Source organism: Paramacrobiotus metropolitanus, unplaced genomic scaffold (assembly GCF_019649055.1).
Source record: "Paramacrobiotus metropolitanus isolate TYO unplaced genomic scaffold, Prichtersi_v1.0 Parri_scaffold0000017, whole genome shotgun sequence".
NCBI lineage: Eukaryota > Metazoa > Tardigrada > Eutardigrada > Parachela > Macrobiotidae > Paramacrobiotus > Paramacrobiotus metropolitanus.
The window spans coordinates 294,084-314,315 of record NW_026570237.1 but is presented as its reverse complement, the minus strand read 5'-3'; the positions used below and the strand labels follow the sequence as shown (position 1 = coordinate 314,315).

General features: G+C 43.0%; 1 long non-coding RNA gene across 1 annotated transcript; it reads left to right on the top strand.

The window, feature by feature from the left end:
• Positions 1-12,476: 12,476 nt before the first annotated feature.
• LOC129585618 (uncharacterized) lies at positions 12,477-14,930 on the top strand. The gene is made up of 4 exons (XR_008690046.1): positions 12,477-12,598; positions 12,893-12,992; positions 13,157-13,241; positions 14,414-14,930. It is a non-coding gene; the product is annotated as an uncharacterized LOC129585618 (long non-coding RNA).
• Positions 14,931-20,232: the final 5,302 nt, after the last annotated feature.

Here is a 20,232-nt window from a genome sequence, read left to right as displayed (position 1 = left end):
CTCTGGCAGCACCGTAACAGTCATCTCCGCTTCTGTTTACAATAATGAGCGCTAATTTTGAGTGGACATGCCTTGACTACAGCCTTAGCTGGTGCAAGCGCACATGAATGCTGGCAGTAACCATCAACTCTCTGACATTTCTGCCCGAACAGAGGTGCATAGCGACACGTGCCAAGCCATGCTGCTGTGTATTCCTATCTGCGTAAGCCGGGTATAGGCTATATGCAGTCATGTATTTCGTATATACTAACCATAAAGGGGGTGGGCCGCGCTACTTCACAACAGATAATAACCTTATAAAATGCGAAATTCACCCCATTTTATGACTTATTCGTGCATATTGATGGAAATACTGCACACACGTGTTTAGCACAACGGGGTATTCTGTCATAGTGCAGCAACGTAATCTGTTAGAAATTTCTTAATCGTTGCGTTCATGCCCTGTGTTTCTGGTACGCACTATCTGTATATACAAGCGCGAGCAGGCAAGCCCTTCGACAACTTGGCAACGGTTATGTCAACTGCCTGAAATTATTGGGGCGCTTTTAAGAAGAAGTAAACAAAGGTATGCTGTAATTTATTATGTATTAGAATTTAACAAGAGGAAGCTTACGCTTCGGACAAACGAAGTAGATAGGTGGTTAACCATAATCAGAGCACTGTGTGATTAGATGCATTTATAATTTTGTCCTTTTCCTATGACATAAAACATGACGCCACCGTAATAATTTTTGATGCTGAGAATACTGAAAATCATTGCGATGATAAATGTAGAGAACAAGTGGAAAAGGAATTTCTTTCAGAAGATCTGAAAATGATACTTTACTGCACAGGTATTCCATGCTGTCATGTATACGAAAATGCTCACAATCAAGGATTGTTTGCACCATATATTAAAGCACAAGACAGGCGAAGGCAGATGATGTTGAACAGAAGACGGTTAGGGTGGCAAGGGTTCCCATACGCCTTTGCATGAAAGATTAATTGCGGGGCGGGCGCGAGATGCGCTTCCGTGTGAACGAGGAAGTGCATTCGGTCTACGTTTGTGCGAATAGAGAACAAAAGAGAGACAGACTCGCTGAAATGAAATGAGGCCAGCGTGCTGGCCTCCTGCTGCGCTGTAGAAAAAAAGAAATAGAGACAGACAGCTTTCTGCTGCCGTGCAGTCACAGAGGGCTTGGAGGGCATACACGTATAAAGCGCCGTTCCAGTGGAACGAAAGCCGGGCGTAGGTAGTGCTCGCTGGGGCGGTGCGCGTCCGGCTGAGTAATGGCAGCCGCCGCAGGTGTGGTTGTGCTTGCAGTCAAACGAGCCAAACCGGCATGAAGGTATAATGCAGTATGCAGCTGCCGAATGTATATTTTAGTATTCGGCGCCGTTCTGGTGAAACAAGGGCCGGGCGTAAGTTGGATCCGCTAGGCGCTCAAGCTCACTGCTGCCTGTGTAAGAGTATGGGTTGCATGTCTGTTTCAAACTCATTCCCTCGCTTTCTGCAGTTAGTCAGCGCATTATTGTATCTCGACCAGAGGCGTTGATCAAAGAGATTCGGTCAGAGTTTTACTGAAGCTTGGCCTAGGTGCAGCTGCGTGCAAGCGACAAAGCGCCGCTGCTGATAATGTTGTGTATGTACGGTACACACCCATCGGTGCCGTTGAGCAAAGCTCCTGGCCAGATCAAGTTCAAAATGCATTGTGTAATGGGCCATGCATTTTATTAGTACGTATACGGCGAAGTTCCAGTGGAACGGAAGCCGGGCGCAGGCTATACCCGATGGGGCAACGCATCCCAGTGATATAGGGCAGAACCGGCGGCTTTTTAAAACAAAGGCTGCTGCAGTGCAATAACAGCAAAAACCGTTATTCCGGCTGTCATAACGGACAAAAACACGGTATATTTTAAGCGTTTCGGATATTAAGGATACCTAAAAATTTTTATCTATCGCACTAACCAATTGTTATGACAGTATTTAATGTGACTATGATGTCTGTACAATAATGTAATACTTAAGTGTTCTTCTCTATACTTCTATTTAAGCCGGTTAACGCCAGATGTACGACGTGTCTGTGTAGTTCATTTCTAGGAGTATTTGGAAGCGAATAGTTTGAGGTTCACAGCACCAAAAGGATCTTCATATTCGCAATTGTGTTAACGTGTCAGAATATCAGTTTCCGCGATTTCGCGGGGAAAACTTTGTTTTTCCCGTAGGCGCTTGCCCGACGCGTTTGCGTAAAGTTTTAAGACTATGAAAGAGCGGTGGGCTTCCTTTAATGGCCAGCCCTTCGCAAGGACAGCCAACTCCTGTGCCGCCACAATTTTTCACCCAATGAAGACATCAGAAGCTGCTGCACTACTTCGCGGCGTTTCTGGCCGGTTCAAAATGTCAGAAAGATTTATCGTCCATTTCAATCCAGGAAAAACTGCACGGTTTTTTTGTAAAGTTGTATCGGCAATCTCCAACTATTGTTATTTTATCTCTCCGTAAGCAGTATGGTCCACAAACCGTATGCGTTTGGATAAATTTCGCATGTTTAAAAGGTCGTCCTTATCTTAACCAATTTTAATTAAGGGAGTTTGGCAAGGACGGGCAAGTGGTGCAGCCTTTTTAAATTTGTCACTGTTTGCTGTTATTAGCACGTCAAAAACTGTCTAATTGCTTCCAGTTCTGCTGCGCTTTTAATTCCATGTTTTCGACTATGGGAGCGTCTTTAAGCCAGAAAAACGCGTGGAAGTGTCACTGCCGCGATGCTAATCTTCATATCCTCCCCAGCAGTCACTAATTCCCACCAAAGTATCCAAGCACGTTTCAAAAAAGTTGCACCGGCTTTTGGAAAAACCATGAAGCTAAATATGGGTGTTTTGTTTAGCTGGGCACGTCTTTAGTCATTGTGAAAGTTTGGGGCCTACCTCCCTTTTCCGAACCGTCAGGAAGGAGAACCTGCTGCTCATGGTGGAGATCTGCAGCATAGAGAGTAATAAAAAGTGTAGGCAGTCCAAACTGTCCTAATAGGTCAACCATGGCAGCTAGTTCCTGTTTTTTCATACCAGTGATTTACGGGCATTTTCTTGATCTTGACAAATATTTCGGAATAGCTCACGTCTGCATCTTTCCGCCCGTAATTTGCCTATACCTGGCTGGCTTGGCTAACTGAGATAGACGTTCGGCTATGGTTGTCTGGGACTGGGAAGTGTCTTAGCGGAAGTACAGGCCTCTTGATGAACGCAGCAGATTATAAAAACCAGACGAGTGACTAAATTTTTTATACGGGGCAAAGGTAAACGTGTTCCACCGTTCCCCTGTACTGCTGCCGTCACCCGAATGGAGTTTGACGTTGTGGCTAACATGGCGCTTACGTACCGCGCCGGATTTAACCATATCAATTGCCGTAACGTCACACTCCAGGCGGGTGACGGCAGCAGTACAGGGGAACGGTGGAACGCGTTTACTTTTGCCCCTTGTACAATCACCAGGCGTTTATGGTTGGCAGCTACCTTACAAGTATGATGTATGTTTTTAATGTAATAATAGCTCCATGCCTGTTAGTTAAAAACTTGCCAGGAAATTCTCTCGAGACTATTTGTCTACAGCTACGTGGTTACAATACCTAGATACCACACCCTAATACTAAGCAACAGTTTCCAGTTGCCGGTGCGTGTGACGCGGTCTAATTTCTCGATAAGCTGTCGCCAGAACTCATCTGATGGATCCAGTGTGGCGTAAATGCCATGCAGCAACCAAGTGAGCGGCTTTGTCCTTGTGGACAATATTCGGCGCGTCGGCATTCTTCAGCATTCAATTCCCAAGTTGCCGCAATTGTGCCACAACGCTTGGCTGGGCATACGGTAAACATTTGGCGACGCGGGTAAACTAATTCCAGCCACTGACCTCAATTCAGTTTGTTCCTGCACTATATTGCAAAATAACTGACTGAATGTATAACAGTTTCAAGCGGAAGAGCGCAACGAATAAGGAAAAAAAGGCTAACATAACTATGTCGGTATATATTATCATGCGACTTAATCCCCTTTCGTTTTGGCAAACGTGGCAACAAAAACATTGCATATCAGTTGCAAATCTTGTGGATTTAACGGAACTGGATGAACTGTCTTACCAGGGCACATAGGGGTCCTCCAAATTCAGAAAAATTTCATATTTTGTAAAATGGTAGTATACTATCGTAGTATGGTCAAAAAATATTTTCATCTGCCATGGTCAAGAGGGCGTGGCCAGACAGCATTTAAAAGTTTGCATATTATCACATACTATGCAATGCAGTGAGTGGAGTTATTCGTAATTAGTTTTATATTAAATTTTTACTGTAGCACCGTGAACTTTGAAACTGTCGAGTGGTGATGTAAACGAAGACCACGTGCGGCGGCTCGTGTCAGTGCTGCCTAAATACACATTTTCGAAAATCTGTTATGAAATGCAGTACGAGTACATATTTGCTAATTAGTAAAAGAAGTTTTTGCACGGTTTACTCGTACATACAATACTAACTGAAACAAAATTTTCGAAAATGTGTACTGGCAGCAATGACACGAGCTGCCGCACGTGGGCATCGTTTACATCCCAACTGGACAGCTGCAAAAGTTCATGGTGCTACAGTAAAAATTCAATATAAAATTAAATACGAATAACTCCGCTCACTGCATTGCATAGTATGTGATAATGCAAACTTTTAAATGCTGTCACGCCCTCTGACCATGGCAGATGAAAATATTTTTTAAGCATACTACGATAGTATACTACCATTTTACTAGTGTTGGGTAGTAAAAGTCCTTGCCAATATACTTATTTTTACTATCTGCTTTGGAAAGTTTACTTATTTTTACTTACTATTCAAAATTTTTCGGGACTTTTACTTACTTTTACTTTTTATTTCAATTTTCGCAGGGACATTTACTTACTAAATTAAAGTAAATTTACTAAATAAATGTAATTTAGCATTGACAGTTTCGAATTTCGCTAGTTTCAGAGCGCAACAGACTACTGAAAATAATGCAGATAAATTTCTTATGCATTAATCGAGCTATACAGGTGCATACTGAAAAGTAAATACTGCTTTTTGAGGACGGCAGGCTGGCAGCCGACTACTGCGCACACCCACTTTACCTGCGAGTGGCGGCGGCTGACACGCCAATTTTCCGTAACGTTGATAAAACAGATTAGTAAATAATTTAGTAATTGATTTTATTTATTCAACACTGAACCTTAATATTTACTTACTTTTTACTATTCCGGCAGCACATTTACTTACTTTTACTAACTTTGTTTCCAAAACCTTACTATTTACTAGACTTTTAATATTAGGCGGACTTTTACTAAGTAAAAGGCCGTTATTTAATTTTATTTAGTAGCACAACACTACATTTTACAAAATATGAAATTTTTCTGAATTTGGAGGACCCCTGTGTGCCCTGGTTGGGTTGCACGCTTTCATCATCATAGCGGTGGTTCCAGGCCTCTTCCGGTGCGCCTTCGTGTCCTCAATCCTGTCCTACATTATACAGCGAAGCATGCACGCCAGCAGATCATTTTCGCTTCTCGTCAGCCGCCATGTCCTCTTGTTCAACAAGGTTAAAGGCGAGCTTTTCTTCGTCCAACGGTCGATAAACTGGCCCCTTCCACTATAAAAACAGGTCATAGTTAATTGAAAATTGAATTATATGTACTTAACCTATATACAAGCGTGCTTGGCTTTCATACCTCGACTGATAATTCATCAGGCCAGTCGTCTCGCGAGCGTCTTTTACGAATCGTCTCGCGAGCTTCTCGCAGTCCCAGGGCAGGCAGTGATTCAAAGGTGTTTCAGTGAAGGTCACATTTCACCATGAGGTAGTTAGGATAGTGGCTTCTGCTCCTTGTACCCCCTTGTACTAACATCCATGCAAGACGATCCATGGCCTTTTTCCCTTATTGGCTATGCATCGTTCTTTATCGCGCCGATGAGCCATTTTGTAATCACGCTAGGCGTGATTATGTTTAATCGCTTTAAGGCCAGTCTCGTGCATCGTGTCATTTTTTTGCTTTTTGCCAGTTTTCTGGCAGGGATTCGCGCTGGTTTCTGATTACTAACATCACTGCGGGCATTGATTTCTTATTCGGAGCGGATTATCAATATTTGTTTGATCTAAACAACAGCAAAAGTTATTTCATACGAACAGTTTTGGCTGGAGTGGTTGTGCCGAGAATACAAGTAACTGCAACCACCAAATAATTAGCTTGCTGAAGATGTTTCACAGTTTTGTACTCCTGACGCTCTATTAACTGCATTTCCGAAGCAAAACTGAAAGACCACTACTAATTGATGATGATGGAGACGCTGACGATGTTGATTACCATGACGACGATGATAGCGGCCAAAACGAATGACTCAATGAATAAATTACCTGTTCTAGAACGACATTTGTTACAGTGAAGAAGGTGCACACACACACACACACACACAAACACACACAAACACGCTGTTTCCTTCCTGACCCCGGGCTTCTACTAAACCCCGACCTTTTTCTTTCTATCGCTCTCGCTCGTCTTCTTCTCGTCGTTATGTGACACGGGCGCGAGCAGGACTTTTGCCGACTGATACAGCTTTTTTGCTTCCGCTTTTTGAAGCTGTTTCCGGCTGTCGCAGAGCTCCTTCCATTACCTCTTGTCAGCCTTATGAAGTTGTAAAGCGTGGGCAACGTCAATGGCTAGCGCTCGGCCGAAGCAAAGAATGTCGTTGTTTTTCACATTAACGATTCCTCCGCCCGAGGCACTTTCAAAAGGTTACGAAAATGACGGTCTTGTTTACTGCATCCTGAGGTGATGGTAATGATGGTTATACATGTGCCTCTCCCTGTCGGGTGGCGGGGTACTCGAAGCAGGTTAATATAAACCGGTAAACTTCCTTTGTTCGTAAGTGTATTTGCAATCAAGTAGAAAAAGATCTTGGCGTTCATTTGATCTTGGAGTGAAAGTTTGAGCTGGATGGGATAAAAATTGTGAGCTGATTTCAATGACAAAAATGACAAAAATGACAAAAATACCCGCCGGACCGTCCTTACACCATGTAGGGGCAGTTCTGCAATTTGTATTTGAAAATTAACCGCCCAGACGCCATACTTCTTCCTATGACGTGATGTTGTTAGGGCTTCGAGATCATAAAATTCAGATGGATTCTGCGTAACTATATTCACTGGCGATGATGATGATAATGGTGAGTGAGGTTGTGTTGTTGCTGTTGTTGCAGTTTTTTGGTCTTCTATCGTTATTCGTCGTCGTTGTCGACGTCAATTCTTTTGTTCGCCACATAAACAATTTTTAAGAAAAAATGTAGCTCGTTTGCGATTTTACTGTAAAACATCATAAATTTTGCTGCGGCAATCTGCTGTTGCTTGTTTGCCTTCGTGGTTTTTTTTGCTAAGGCATGGCTGAGTGACTTTGGAGGGGGTGGTGATAGTGTTTGCATCACGACCGACACAGATTGCGAAAAGAAATGTGCTGGTAGCTTAATCATGCCACAGTAACGGTATTTGCCCTCAACGCCGATGCAATTTACTCTGGCACTTGCCGGCAGAAGTACGACTAGCATAATAATCCTGCAATATTGCACAAATGTGCAGCAAGCAGCTGGTCTGCTGCACTGCATTCGTCCGCCTTTTATTCCAAGAGTTTTTTATCTTAGCTCTGCTTCTTTGCTAGAAGAAGTCTTTTCATTGTTAACTTGGGCTTCGTGATATGGATCTCGCTTCTACAGTAATGTATCCATGGCAAAGCCAGATAGTTGTAATTGTAAAGCTTGTGCTTTCATAGTGTAGCCTAGATGATTTTCAATGTACCACCGCATGTGGTACATGGAGCTGCTGTCAGAAATGTTGCGACCCCCCAGAGTGACAACTACCTGCTCAAAAAAACTATCCAGAATATTATTAACGGTTGTGAAGCAGGCATCATCCGTGGGCATGTCCCCTTTAGAGTCAGTTACATACAGATCACAAGAAAATCGAACATCTGCCAAACTAATAAGTTCAGTTTGACACGGAGCAATGGTTAAAAACATATTCGTTACACGTGTTTGACGAGGCTTGTGTTGGCCCGATATCATAATCACGGGTATTCCACCTTTCGGTAAGAGTCGCAAGAAGATAAAACAAACGGCTCTCTAGGACCACAGAAGGTTCGGAGCCGCTTTCAATAAGAGCCATTATAGTGAGTCTTCAAGTGAGCCAAAAGCCAGTTGTCGCTTTGTAATGACTTATTTGCATCGTTTTCGGCCCTTAATACCCGATCCTCGCTGTTGTTTCAGCTTGTTACTAACATGTTCTACAGCTTTATGGGCCATATTTTTTATATGCGGTTGGGCTTTTGCTATTAAATTGCTTATATAGGGCGCGGCTTCGCTGAAAATACTTTTAGCAAACCGATAACTTTCCCCCAAAACCCAGCACCGGTCATGGGGGCACCGTGGTATACCGGCATCTCAAACCCATGTTGCCGGCTAAAGGCTTGTAAATAACGATTTTCGTCGAACTTCTGCTCTAGAAGTACCATTTTTTCAGCGTTTCTTGGGTCGAAAATGTAACTTTACTATTGCGGTACCAGGATGAAACGATACATTTGTCCTTAAATCATCTGCGAGTTTTAATACGATGGTCTGAAAGGTGTGCTTGGCAAGTGGCACATAATGCGAATTTTCGTAAATTAATGTAGTGTTGGTGTAGGAACTGGCGGCGGTTGCGATTGTCCTTAGCAACGGTACTATTGCATCGCCGACGAACCCGTGCTCAATAATGTCGCATTAAACATGCGCAACACGACTCTGCTTGCCCGGCCGTAACTGGTACGTCTGACCACCGGCACCGGCATAAAAGCGCTCTTGCAATAGACCCCGCGCCCTCGTATTCTCTGATCCCTGAAACGTTAGCTCGGCATCGGGATTTACGACCAGCTGTGTGGAGCAACCTGTCACGTCAATATGTCCAAAGATGGTGTCTTTGTCCCGCAGCAGAAAGTTTATTTTCCAAATTAGTTGATAGTGGTCATTGCATGACTCTTTGTCTAAATACCGACTTTGCCTCGGTGTGGTCTTGGTTTCAACCAGCACTGCCAAACCCTCAGTTAACCTGAGACGCATCGGTGGTAAAATAATTTCGGAAAAACCGACTTCCATCAAGATCAATACCTTTGGCTAGCAAATTTGTGAATTACCCACAACGATTTGCGGGATAAATGTTGTGTGATGCGGAAGACGGTATTGTCATATAAAAACTCATTATAGATCTTCTTTGTTTTCCCAAGAGTCGTAAGCGGGGCCGTAACCGTACCAACTTATCAGGCACTGCTGTTTTCCCTTGTACATTCTCTCCTTAATATACGTGATATACGATGAAACAATCGCTCGGTCGTAATAAATTTTGACAGTTCGATGGCATAAAAATCCCCATCAATTTTTGCACCTCCTAGGTTCTCTAAAGCGTTAATGTAATAATTCTCTGGTCTTTTAACTTGTACGATTTAAAGAATTTCTTCAGTGTAACTGATTTCGTATCCGTTTTCGAACGTCTGCTCGCATTTCGCTATACGCACGAGATCCCCAACCTGAGAGCTAGGATTTTTTTCCTGTGGCTCATCTATCCTATCCTGACGTATAATGCGCGCTTCATTCACGTCCACTTGACTGGGGCAAACCCTGTACTAGAGTGAACGGAATTATTATACGATTTTAAAATCTCTGGTAAAATATTGAGGTACTTGAAAGTATTATTTTCTGTCATGTACACTTAAAGACGTTCCTTAATTGTTCGGTTAAATCGCTCTAACATGGCACATTTAACATCGTCGTTTTTGTTGTAAAAAACCTGATATCGTGATCAGTAAAAAAATCGTGATCAGCCGTTATTTCACCGGCGCTGTTATCGGCGATAAACAGCGGTTGAATCGCACATAATTCTCGGATTCTACAATGAATTTTTGCTCAATATTGGTTATCCAATATTGAAAATTGATTTCATATAGCACGTTGCGAAAATAACAAGGTGGTGAACATGGTTGTACCTGATGTGCATTTTTCCCCTCAGGGATATTCCACTCAATCTGCAGCATTTGATTGTACCAGATCGATTGTTGTTGGGATCGCACATCGCCATTCTCGCCACGATGAATGTCAAAAAAGAGCTGTACTGTATCCAACAGCTCGGCTTCCTGATATAACTGACGGATGGCTGTTTGCTCTTCTGGTTTAACGTCACTGGCATAATGCACCTACAGGATATTGACCATATAATTTTGTAAAATTGGATTACCGAAATAAACCCGCATGTTACTCACACTGACAATTACTCCCGCATCTTTGTGCATTATGTGTAATACTGTAAAACCGACCACTTTGCGATTATCCTCGACGGAAGTAGGTACCGGATAGTCGATACGACAGAACCGCTTTTTACAATTGTCCATTCCACGCGTTTCCATTTACCAGCTAACTTCTTCTGCTCTTCTTCTTCCGCTTCCTCATCACTTTCATCCGTAGTGGGTGGTCGCGGTGCGGTCGGTGGTCGCGGTGCGGTCGACTAAATATAACCGTCGAACTCGGCGTCAAGACTTACATGGTTTTTCGGTGGTTCATCATCATATACCCCCGGGTACGCTTGATCACTGTGCGCGTCAAAGAAGGCGTCTTCGCGCTATAAATCCCCCAGCACGAATTTATATATCGAGAAGCATATAACGAAGATCATTCAGTAATTGATCACTTAGTAATCGACTTGGCCAGTGAAATCGAGCTTCTCCTTTATCATTGGCAGCGTTTCCGTTCGCTAGTAAATACATGTCAATCTCGTGGTTTTTCTACGCTTCTGTGCTGTGGTTATCAGCTTTCTCTTCGACATAGAGATTCAGCAAACACGAATAGCATCGAAACGGGATCGTTCCCGTCATCCATCGCTTGCTCCGTTCTGTAACCCTAATTGCATGACCCGTATTATAATGGTGATCAGAAAACATATGAATTATGACCAGCTGTACAATCTTATTTCCTGTGCCGTAGTAAACAGAGCCGTTCATACTGCGTAAAGACTATGAATAGTACACCAAAACCAACAACTTGTTTTCAGTTTTGATACAGTTATTCCAATTATGAAAGCTATCCGTTGTGTTTCTAACACACGAAAGAGTACCCTTGCAGAATTTGGACATAGTAAAGTTTGTACTGGGCTTTGTTGGTAATCAGGTAGCCGATGTGGAGCGTGGCGAAGGATGGATGCTGCTAAACGAACTGGTCAACTGTAAATTCGTTGTCCAAATACACTTTTGAAAATCGCATTAACCTTTTCTGTAGCGTGGCTATATCGGTCTCGTATGTCTTTCATGGCCTTTTCTTCCAATGGATACGCGACCAGTTGCTCTAGCAGGGCCTCCAGGTCGCTTAGCGTCGACTGCTGGTGCGCAAACTTCTGAAGGTTCTTTATGGCATTCTGCTTCTCCCGTCCTGCAGCAGTTTGTTCTACCGCCACCGCCAAATAAATCAGTTCCTTTTTATGCGCCTCAAAATACTTATGATTTGGCTCGGAAGGAATCGACCGAAAGCAAGATTTTCCTTTCTGCTTTGCCGCATACTGTTGCTGTCGTACATTGTCCAACTCTTCTTTTGCCTGTTGCGGCGATATGAAATGGTTCACCATTGTCGTACACAGTTAGCAAAGATTAATAGGAAGAGGTTCATGATGGCCAGGAGGAATTGCCCGAAGAAATCGTAGCCCTGGAACTGGCGGAGCAAGACATTCAGTTGATGCGGGAGTGTGCCCGCCGCGGAAACCGTAAGTACTTCGAATATGTAGCTTTTTTTATTTTATTATATATCTATAAGTTGTAGTGCCATTGCGCGCCTTTGTTAACGCGATGACCGACGAAATGCACGAACAGGCTGCCGAATCGACAGAATTTCTTATTCAGTTTAACAAATAATGTTCTTTTCGTTAGCTAGATTGCTTTCCTTGTGATTTTGCGTTTTTTTTAATTTTTTTAGCACATTTAGCTAACGCTTTAAAGGCTTAGCTTATTAACCGACTATTCGTGATTAAGCTTGTCTCCCTTTATTGATATAGATCCGTCAAATTATTCAAAACATATACATGGACAGTAGTTACAGCTAGGGGCGGTAGGTACAGGGGCGGGGGGGAAGTTAGGGGACCGGAAGTCAGGACTAGGGGGGCAACGTAAGTTATGGCGGGCGACGACGGCGCGGGGGGCGACGGACGTTGGGGCAGTGGAGGAGGAAACAACATTATGGCGGACGCGGGGCTGCGGCGGACGCGGGGGGCAATGACGAACGCGGGGTATAGCGATGGAAGCTTGCCACGGCGTGGAGAGTGTTCGTGCGCGTCTGTGAGTTCCGCGGATGCGCTGTATCAGGTAAGTACATATTCTGCTAAGCAACTTACTCATTGTGAATCTGCATAAAGCCAGTAATATGTGTGCAGTTTGTGCAATTTTGTTTAGCAGCAATCGTGGAGTGTTTTACTTGATCATCGTTGGCGTGATTTTGGGTGTTAATGGTATCTACGGTGGCGGTTCGCTGGTGTAGTCATGGACCTTGCATTTTTCCAGAATTTCTTGCAAGTAAGCCTTGCTGACAGAAAGAAATTCACTTTTACTGCTAATATTTTTTCCCGTATTTTCTGAGTATTTTTTGCGCATTTATGACATTATGCTGAATTAAATTTATTGCGATTTACTGTTGCCAAATTCTTTAATTATGTGTTTTTAAGTAACGAAAATTATTTCTTTATTCATCCAGTTTCACGTATTTATTTGCGAGTACGCTCGAGCTGGAATAACTTTTTCATTTGAATTGATGATGCTGTTTTAAGGACGCACTGATATCTACCAACTAATGGTTTTTCCACATCGTAGATGGGTCCTTGGACGATATGACTAAGAATCTGAGTGCAGGTACAGTTTTTGCGTGATCGATTTCAAAACAACAATGGGAAATTGCCTTTTCATCATCCAGGTTAGTGCACGGAGTTATCCATTTCTGTCTGTAATTTTGTGTACATTTGTTTCTTGTATAAAGACCAGGAGTGCAGTTTTATTCTTAATGGATGACATCTGCTGTGCAGCGTCGAACTTGAAACCCACGCATATCTATACCTATTACGTTATTATGTGTTACAGGATTTTTTCGGATAAAGTAAAACAAGAAATCGAAGATTGTGCAGCTGATTTTGTAGACGATCACGAATGGACTCAGTAGTGTTAGGTAAGGAATTTTTATAAACAATTTGATTGAGTTTCGATAAATTTATCGTCTTTAATTTATCTAAATAATTTGTACGATTTTTTTTAATTTTTCATTAACTACCGAAATTATTTTCTGATGATTTTTAGGTTTTAATAAGTTTATATTGTCAGTGTTAGCAGTCTAGTCCGAGTTCTTAATAGTTATTAATGGTTGAATTTTTGGCCTTGTGAAGTCATTTATCAATAATTTAAATGATGCAACTCTGTTCGAGTGACAGGATATTAGAATGTATTTTTATTGACTCAGTTGACTGTACAGATATCAATATTTACCCAGTTTTGTATGGTGCAAAAATAAGTCAGCCAAACTGTAGTGTACGTGCTGGAGTGTCGTTATACGATACAATTTTTTGTTTTGAATACCTTCGCAGAAATCAGCCTTTGAAATATCAACAGAACGCATGTAATCCGGTCGATTTTAGATCGTGAGATACGGTGTTTTGTGTAATTCGCACCTTTCGGTAGCCTGTGTCAGCTAGCTCAGCTTTTTTATTAGTGGTACGATTATAATTTTTATTCTTGTAACATACAGCTGTAAAGACGTGGTGATCGTATCCGCTTGCAGTAGCTCTGTCAGTTATAGTGCTGGATAACTTAATTTTAACTGTATCCGCTAGACGAACTTGCACCACAGAGTCTGGTGTACGGAAAAATGCAGGCCCAATATACGAACTTTGCTCCGTGCAAAAATGTTTTTGATTTAAAATGTTTTCACTCTGATACCACCACCATTTTCCATGTTTTGCTGTTCATTGCTAGTTTTTTAATTCTTTGCAACGTTAGATTATTATACTAAGAGCACAATGGCAGAGCTCTAATGTTTTTATGTTTGTAAATCTGGTTTGTTGTGGTTTTTGGGGTGCCCCTGTCAGGGGCAGGCAGGCACAGAGTACAGTACTAATACTGAATGGCAAAGTGTGCTCCGCCCGGTGGTAGGAAGGCTCGTGCTCAATCCCCGGCCAGTGGCAGGCAGCGGCCGGATCTAAAAGTGGTGCAAGTTCGTCTAGCGGCTACAGTAGTTATAATTTTCTTAATATTTACTGCATTTTGATATAAAAGGATTTCTTCATTCTTTATTATAACAGAATTTACGGATCGTTTATTGAGTAATTTCGTGTTGTTGTGACGTAGAAATGTCCACACCGGAAGTCCAGAGCGGACGTGACAAGCTGCAGAGCGCGCCGCGGGACGCCAATGCTGCTGCCAAGGCTGGTTATTGCATCTTCCACACGTCTGAGTGGCAACATTGGCCGGTGTGTTAGTGCATTTAACCCATAAAAATCAACGCAGAACCGCCGTTTTTCGATTTTGCCTTTTTTGGCGACCAAAACCACTGGAAAAGACCGGGGAGAAGTTGATTACCTGACATTTTGATCAAAAGCAATGTCAAGTAACCTGATGTTGTAAAAATGCCTGCCTAGTGGCGCAGGACGTAGTGCAAATGCCGGACGAAGGGTCATAGAGAAGTGTGAAGTATGTGTGAAGTAGTACGTGTGAAAATTTGAATTCATTTTTAGCTTGAGTAATTAATCGTCGATATTTTCGCTGATTTGCTATATGTTCCCAGTGGGTGAAAATCGGTTTATGTTGCCCTATGCTGGAATATTCATATCTTCAAATGGATGTTCTTCCCGCTTGCTGTAGGCTATATGGGGTATATCTATTGTGAAATTATTAAAAGAAGGCTGGCTAAGGGAATCTTTAACGTAGATGGAAATCTTTAGCCCTTCTCGTGCTGCACATTCTTGGAAATGAAACCATCCCTTGTGTAACGACATTTACACATTTTGCGTGATCTGCAACCAAAGCGTGTGGGCGCTGTATAGTGTTAACGAGTAACCGAGGCGAGACCCAGCGCCAATAACTGAGTAGTGAAGGGAAATTTTTAAGTTTGAGACAACATCGTATAATCGTATCTGGTCATTTTTGCGTATAAAGTTAAAAGTCTAAAAAATATGACAAATTGTCACCCGCATTATTCCCCCTAACATATAATAACTATACAGTACTAAGAAAAAACTGAACCAACTGCATACATGCACGTTGAATGCCAACTAATTGAAATTCGCGGCTTGATCTACAAGGGAAAAAGCAGTACCGACTTCATTAAGTACGGCGAACGGTTAAATGGATGTAAGCTGGTCAGGAGACAAAATTAGTGCCCTGAAGTACAGTCTAAGTATTTATCCAATTAATCTCAGCGAACGTTTATTTGCGTGATCGGCTTTCTCTCGTTCTGCATTATAATTTAATGACTGGATATTCGGCTTCGTTTTCCTTGGCTGGTTGCACCGTTACGGAAATTCTAAGTATAATCAAAATTATAAATGACAGATTTGCCTCAAGGAAGAAAAGTAAAATGAGAAAACTGCAATGTTTCAAAATGCAGGCCTCGCTAAAGATAAACGCGGTCGTGTTGTGCAACAAGTGATCGTACCAAGTTACCAGCTGTATGGTGATACTACTTGAGAATATATTGTGATTATAGATCTTTAAAAGCCCTTGCAAATTGGTTTTAACTTTAATCGATGGATTGGGACGGAAGCACAGTGTTTTGTGTAGAGCGATAAAGTTACGCCTTCATATTCTTGCAAATCAACTGAAATTTTCAAAACGTCGTTTCGTCCGGCCAGGTAAATGAGTCGCCAGTTCTTGAAGGACACCGCGCAACTAGTTTCTCAGGCTGTGTTAAAGTGAAAATCGGCTCATCTTCTTCTTCCGTTTTGCACTCTTCACACTGGTCGATTTCCGGTGGAATCGTTTCCGCATTGTGCGACCAGTGTACTGCATTGTAATAAAATAAGGAATGCTCCTCCTCTCCACATTTAACAATTTTATTCGGCCATTCGGATTTAAGGCGGTCAATGCTGGTGTTTACTGCTTTAACACCCGTGGCGCCTAAAATCATACGCTATCCCGAACTGAACACTTTATCCGTGATACCCAAATCATTGTATCGCGTTTTGGCTGCATCAAATAGTTCCGGCTCGTAATAAAGGCTGTTGACTTTTGCAGATTTATAATGGTTAATAGGATGTTGATGGTTGTACGTCGCTATAATATTTGCAATACGTTTGCTGAGGACAGTGGCTGAATAACCAAGCTGTGTCAAGCGGGAACGGTATCGCTTTAACAATGTGCGAACTTCCATCTCAAAAGTGCCATCGCTGAAAATCGCTTTGCCCGAACTAAAAACCTAAAAATAACTGCCATCATAACTCATAAGGCGTAAAACTGAGCGCCTTAAAATTTTTCAGTTGTACACTTAGTGGACTATAATTTTCACAGATGTACACTTAGTGGAAGACAGGAACAGTAATTGTGTGATGAACCGTTTTCAAAGCAGAATAAAATCAAGAATTGTACGAAAATGAAAGGAACTAAGACTGATTTTAGGTATCCCTACATAGCTATTTTATATGGTTTTCCTCAATCGATTCTGCAACGAAAAAGTATGAATTTCCGATAACTGTAAGCCAATACGAAGTCAGGCTCCACCCTCAAAAGAAATCCGGAACTTTTCCTCTCCGATTCAGAGTGCTAACCAAAGCCACAATACTTTCAGCTTGACTCGGCATGCCTAGTTGTAGAGGAATACCGGAATGCTGCCGGAAGCCCCCCCCCCCGAGACAGTGGCACAATACTGAAAGCCCCTGGGAATATCCGGGGCCCACCCTTAGATCACACCTTCCTTTACGGACGTGCCCCTGCATGGAAAATCGGCGAGAGTGTGCCCTTACAGGTACCTAACGGCAACTACTCTGCAGGCTAAGGTGGCCCTCTGTAATTGAGGAAAAATCTATGGGGGTGGGGTGGGAACCCCTGGGAAGTGTGCTACTTCGCTGCAGCAAGTAGGTTCCGTACAAAGTTACCAGACCCCGTAAAAACCTTGCGTGGAAAAATCCCATGTAGCCCCATGGGCATTGGTGCCGAATACCAGCCTAAGAAACTTCTCTATTCAGCAAGAAATACTTAGCTTGAAAATAAAAAAGACTTTCGCCACTCTGACCTTTTCACATCGTAGAGGGTTTCATTCGGGAAGATGTACAGCACATGCCAGCCGCGGCCGTCAAAGGCCTGGTGGGCAACGGATCCCACCGGCGAATGCCGGCGCGACGACTTGCGCCGCCAGCCAGTTGCTGTTTAAATGCCGACGCCCGACCGGCTGCTGCGGTTGTGAAGTCATAACGGGGAAACAATAGGGTGGATGTGGCTGGTGTGACGGCAGGATAGACGCCGACGCCATGCTGCCGCAAGGCCGGCTGTAGGGCTTGTGCCCTGAATGCGGAGAGTGAAATGTCGCCTGGTCCCGGTTGTTTAGACCGAACTGGGGAGCCGGCGCCTGCCGCTACGACAACTCCGGCTGTTGCTGCTGATTATATGGCCGATGTTGTTGGTGTGGATAAATATCAGCTTAATCGAATTAAAATGACTGTCCGCTTATTGAGCACCAAGAAACGGTAGCCAATGGCTTCCCCACTCTTAATGTAGAGCTCGAGTCGTCCATGATTAAAAAAAAACGTGCATGAGGACCGCAGAGATATATAATGACAAATTGTTTTAAGCACGCTTTGATACGTGCGGTGGTGCTTTGATTATCAATGCCGAACTGCTTATTTACACTTAATAGAGTGGCAAGAATTATTATTCGGTTATTTGGACCATTTTAAATGTCCTCGAACTGAAATTACGATGGATGTCACTTTAGTGAGGAAGAATGTATGGGCACCTCGCGCAGTCCTGGAAAATCCAAATCTCGACGGAATAATTGTCTGGGAAACAATTTCAGTTATATTTTATGGACAGAGGTCCATGCGACCCTGTATTGGTAACAGCAGCATTTAGATTTTTTTGTTGCTTTATGGGAATATCAGATCCGTTATTGCGAAGTCTTGGATAATCCTGTCTGTGGGGGTTGCAGCTACCGGTCAGTTCCATTTCATCGGGATAACCGTGGGCGCAGCCAAACGTTATGCAGCTGCTCCTAAATTCATCGAAAATCAAAAAATAATTAATCGGAAAATGACGAATTTTGAAGTAATGCAAAAGTCTCATGTGCGAGCCTTCCTTCCATGCTCAGAAAGAAAGGGTGAAGATCAGTTAACTGCATCACTGCGCTATGCCTTTGAAGTTTGTACTTTTTGTGAGGTGTGCAAATGTCGAATGGGAAAGCGTCGCCGCCCGTCGTGCATAAACAAGTATTAAGGATCATCTATCCTTCGCGACCCCAGGAACTGCTGGACGATTCTAAGACTTGAGTTCGTCGGATTTTGGTTTGAACATGTGCAACAACACTAAAGATAATGGTAAAGGCCTGTGCGCGGACTACATGGTCGAAACAAACTGGTGAAGTTATCTTTCATATTAAAGGCACTTCAAACGACATAAAACTTGTGGTATAGGTGCTTGCGCCAACCGTGGGTTCCCACCACTTCACATAAAGTGGTGCTTGCGCCAACCGGGGGTTCAGATGTAATGTACGAGGACAGGCTTAGTATTCGCGATCACCTAAAAAACTAGCGAGAATTCGCGATCACCGTGCCCGGGCTTTGCAGAACAGCCAGTCACCAGCCAGCCACCAAAGGAAGGCAGTGCAGCGACACTCCACACAGCCATGGGACTGGACTGCCTTCCCTTGGTGGCTGGCTGGTGACTGACTGTTCTGCAAAACCCGGGCACGGTGATCGCGAATTCTCGCTAGTTTTTTAGGTGATCGCGAATACTAAGCCTGTCCTCGTATTGTTTCTCATGACTTTCCTGAATAAATAAATGACAAGCGAAAGTATTCATGCAATAAGGCATTGGAGTGTTTCGATGTCTTTGGGCGGTGTTGTTCAACTTATCAAGATGGAAGAAGAACAATCAAAAATAACTGGCCCGTGCTCAAGCTCTGACTCTGACTCAGACTCTGACCGCTCAAACTCTGACTCTGACTACTCAAAGTCTGACTCTGACTGTTCAAACTCTGACTCTGACTGAATAACCTAAGAATAACTTAAGAAACCTAAGAAACCTAAGAAAACTAAGAAATCTAGGAAACCTAAGAAACCTAAGAAACCTAAGAAACCTAAGAAACCTAAGAAACCTAAGAAACCTATTAAAAAACCTAAGAAACCTTCAGAGTCAGAGTCAGACTTTGAGCGGTCAGAGTCAGACTTTGAGTAGTCAGACTCAGAGTTTGAGCGGTCAGAATCAGAGTCAGAGTCAGAGTTGGAGTCTAGGCCAAAATAACTGTGTTCACCTGGCTTTGCGCCATCTTCCCCTGCACCGTGTCCGGACCTAATGATTTTCTTTCGGAAAACAAGGCTTGAAAATGTTAAATGCGATCGAAAAAACGTGATTTCATCACGATGTAAGTAGGTATCGCAAGCAAGGTCAAGCTGTTTTGGATGTAAGTTACACTGTCCATCACGAAATGTTGGGCTATACAGCCTTTGGTAGCCGAATGCGTAGAGAACAATGTTATCGCTCCTAGTTGACGAGAATCTTTTAAAATATTTAGCAGACAAATTTACTCTGTATGTTCACAATAATCAAACCGACTGGTTTAATTACGCACGTAACTTAATCTTCGCAAACAATACTACCAAACACAGTACAACAATGTTATACCACTTTGTATCTGTTGACTGGTGTAAAACCATACCTAACATTGGATACACTAATCCGAAATGTGTCACTCGAAAAGACTTCTGGTTTAACAAACGCTGATTACCTTACACAGTTTAAAACAAAAACTGATGACGACAGAATCACTTTGTTCGTTTGTTGCGGGCCAAATGTACGCAAACCATACCGGCACAGGAGTGTCCGTAAATTAGGCGAAGGGGACAACAAATCAATCAGAATGCAGCAGCCTTCTTCGGATTCGCCATGCAGCCTGCTGCCGTGCATGGCAGAAGCCCCCATGCAGCAGCCTTCTGAATGCAGCCTTCTTCGAATCGCCCAGA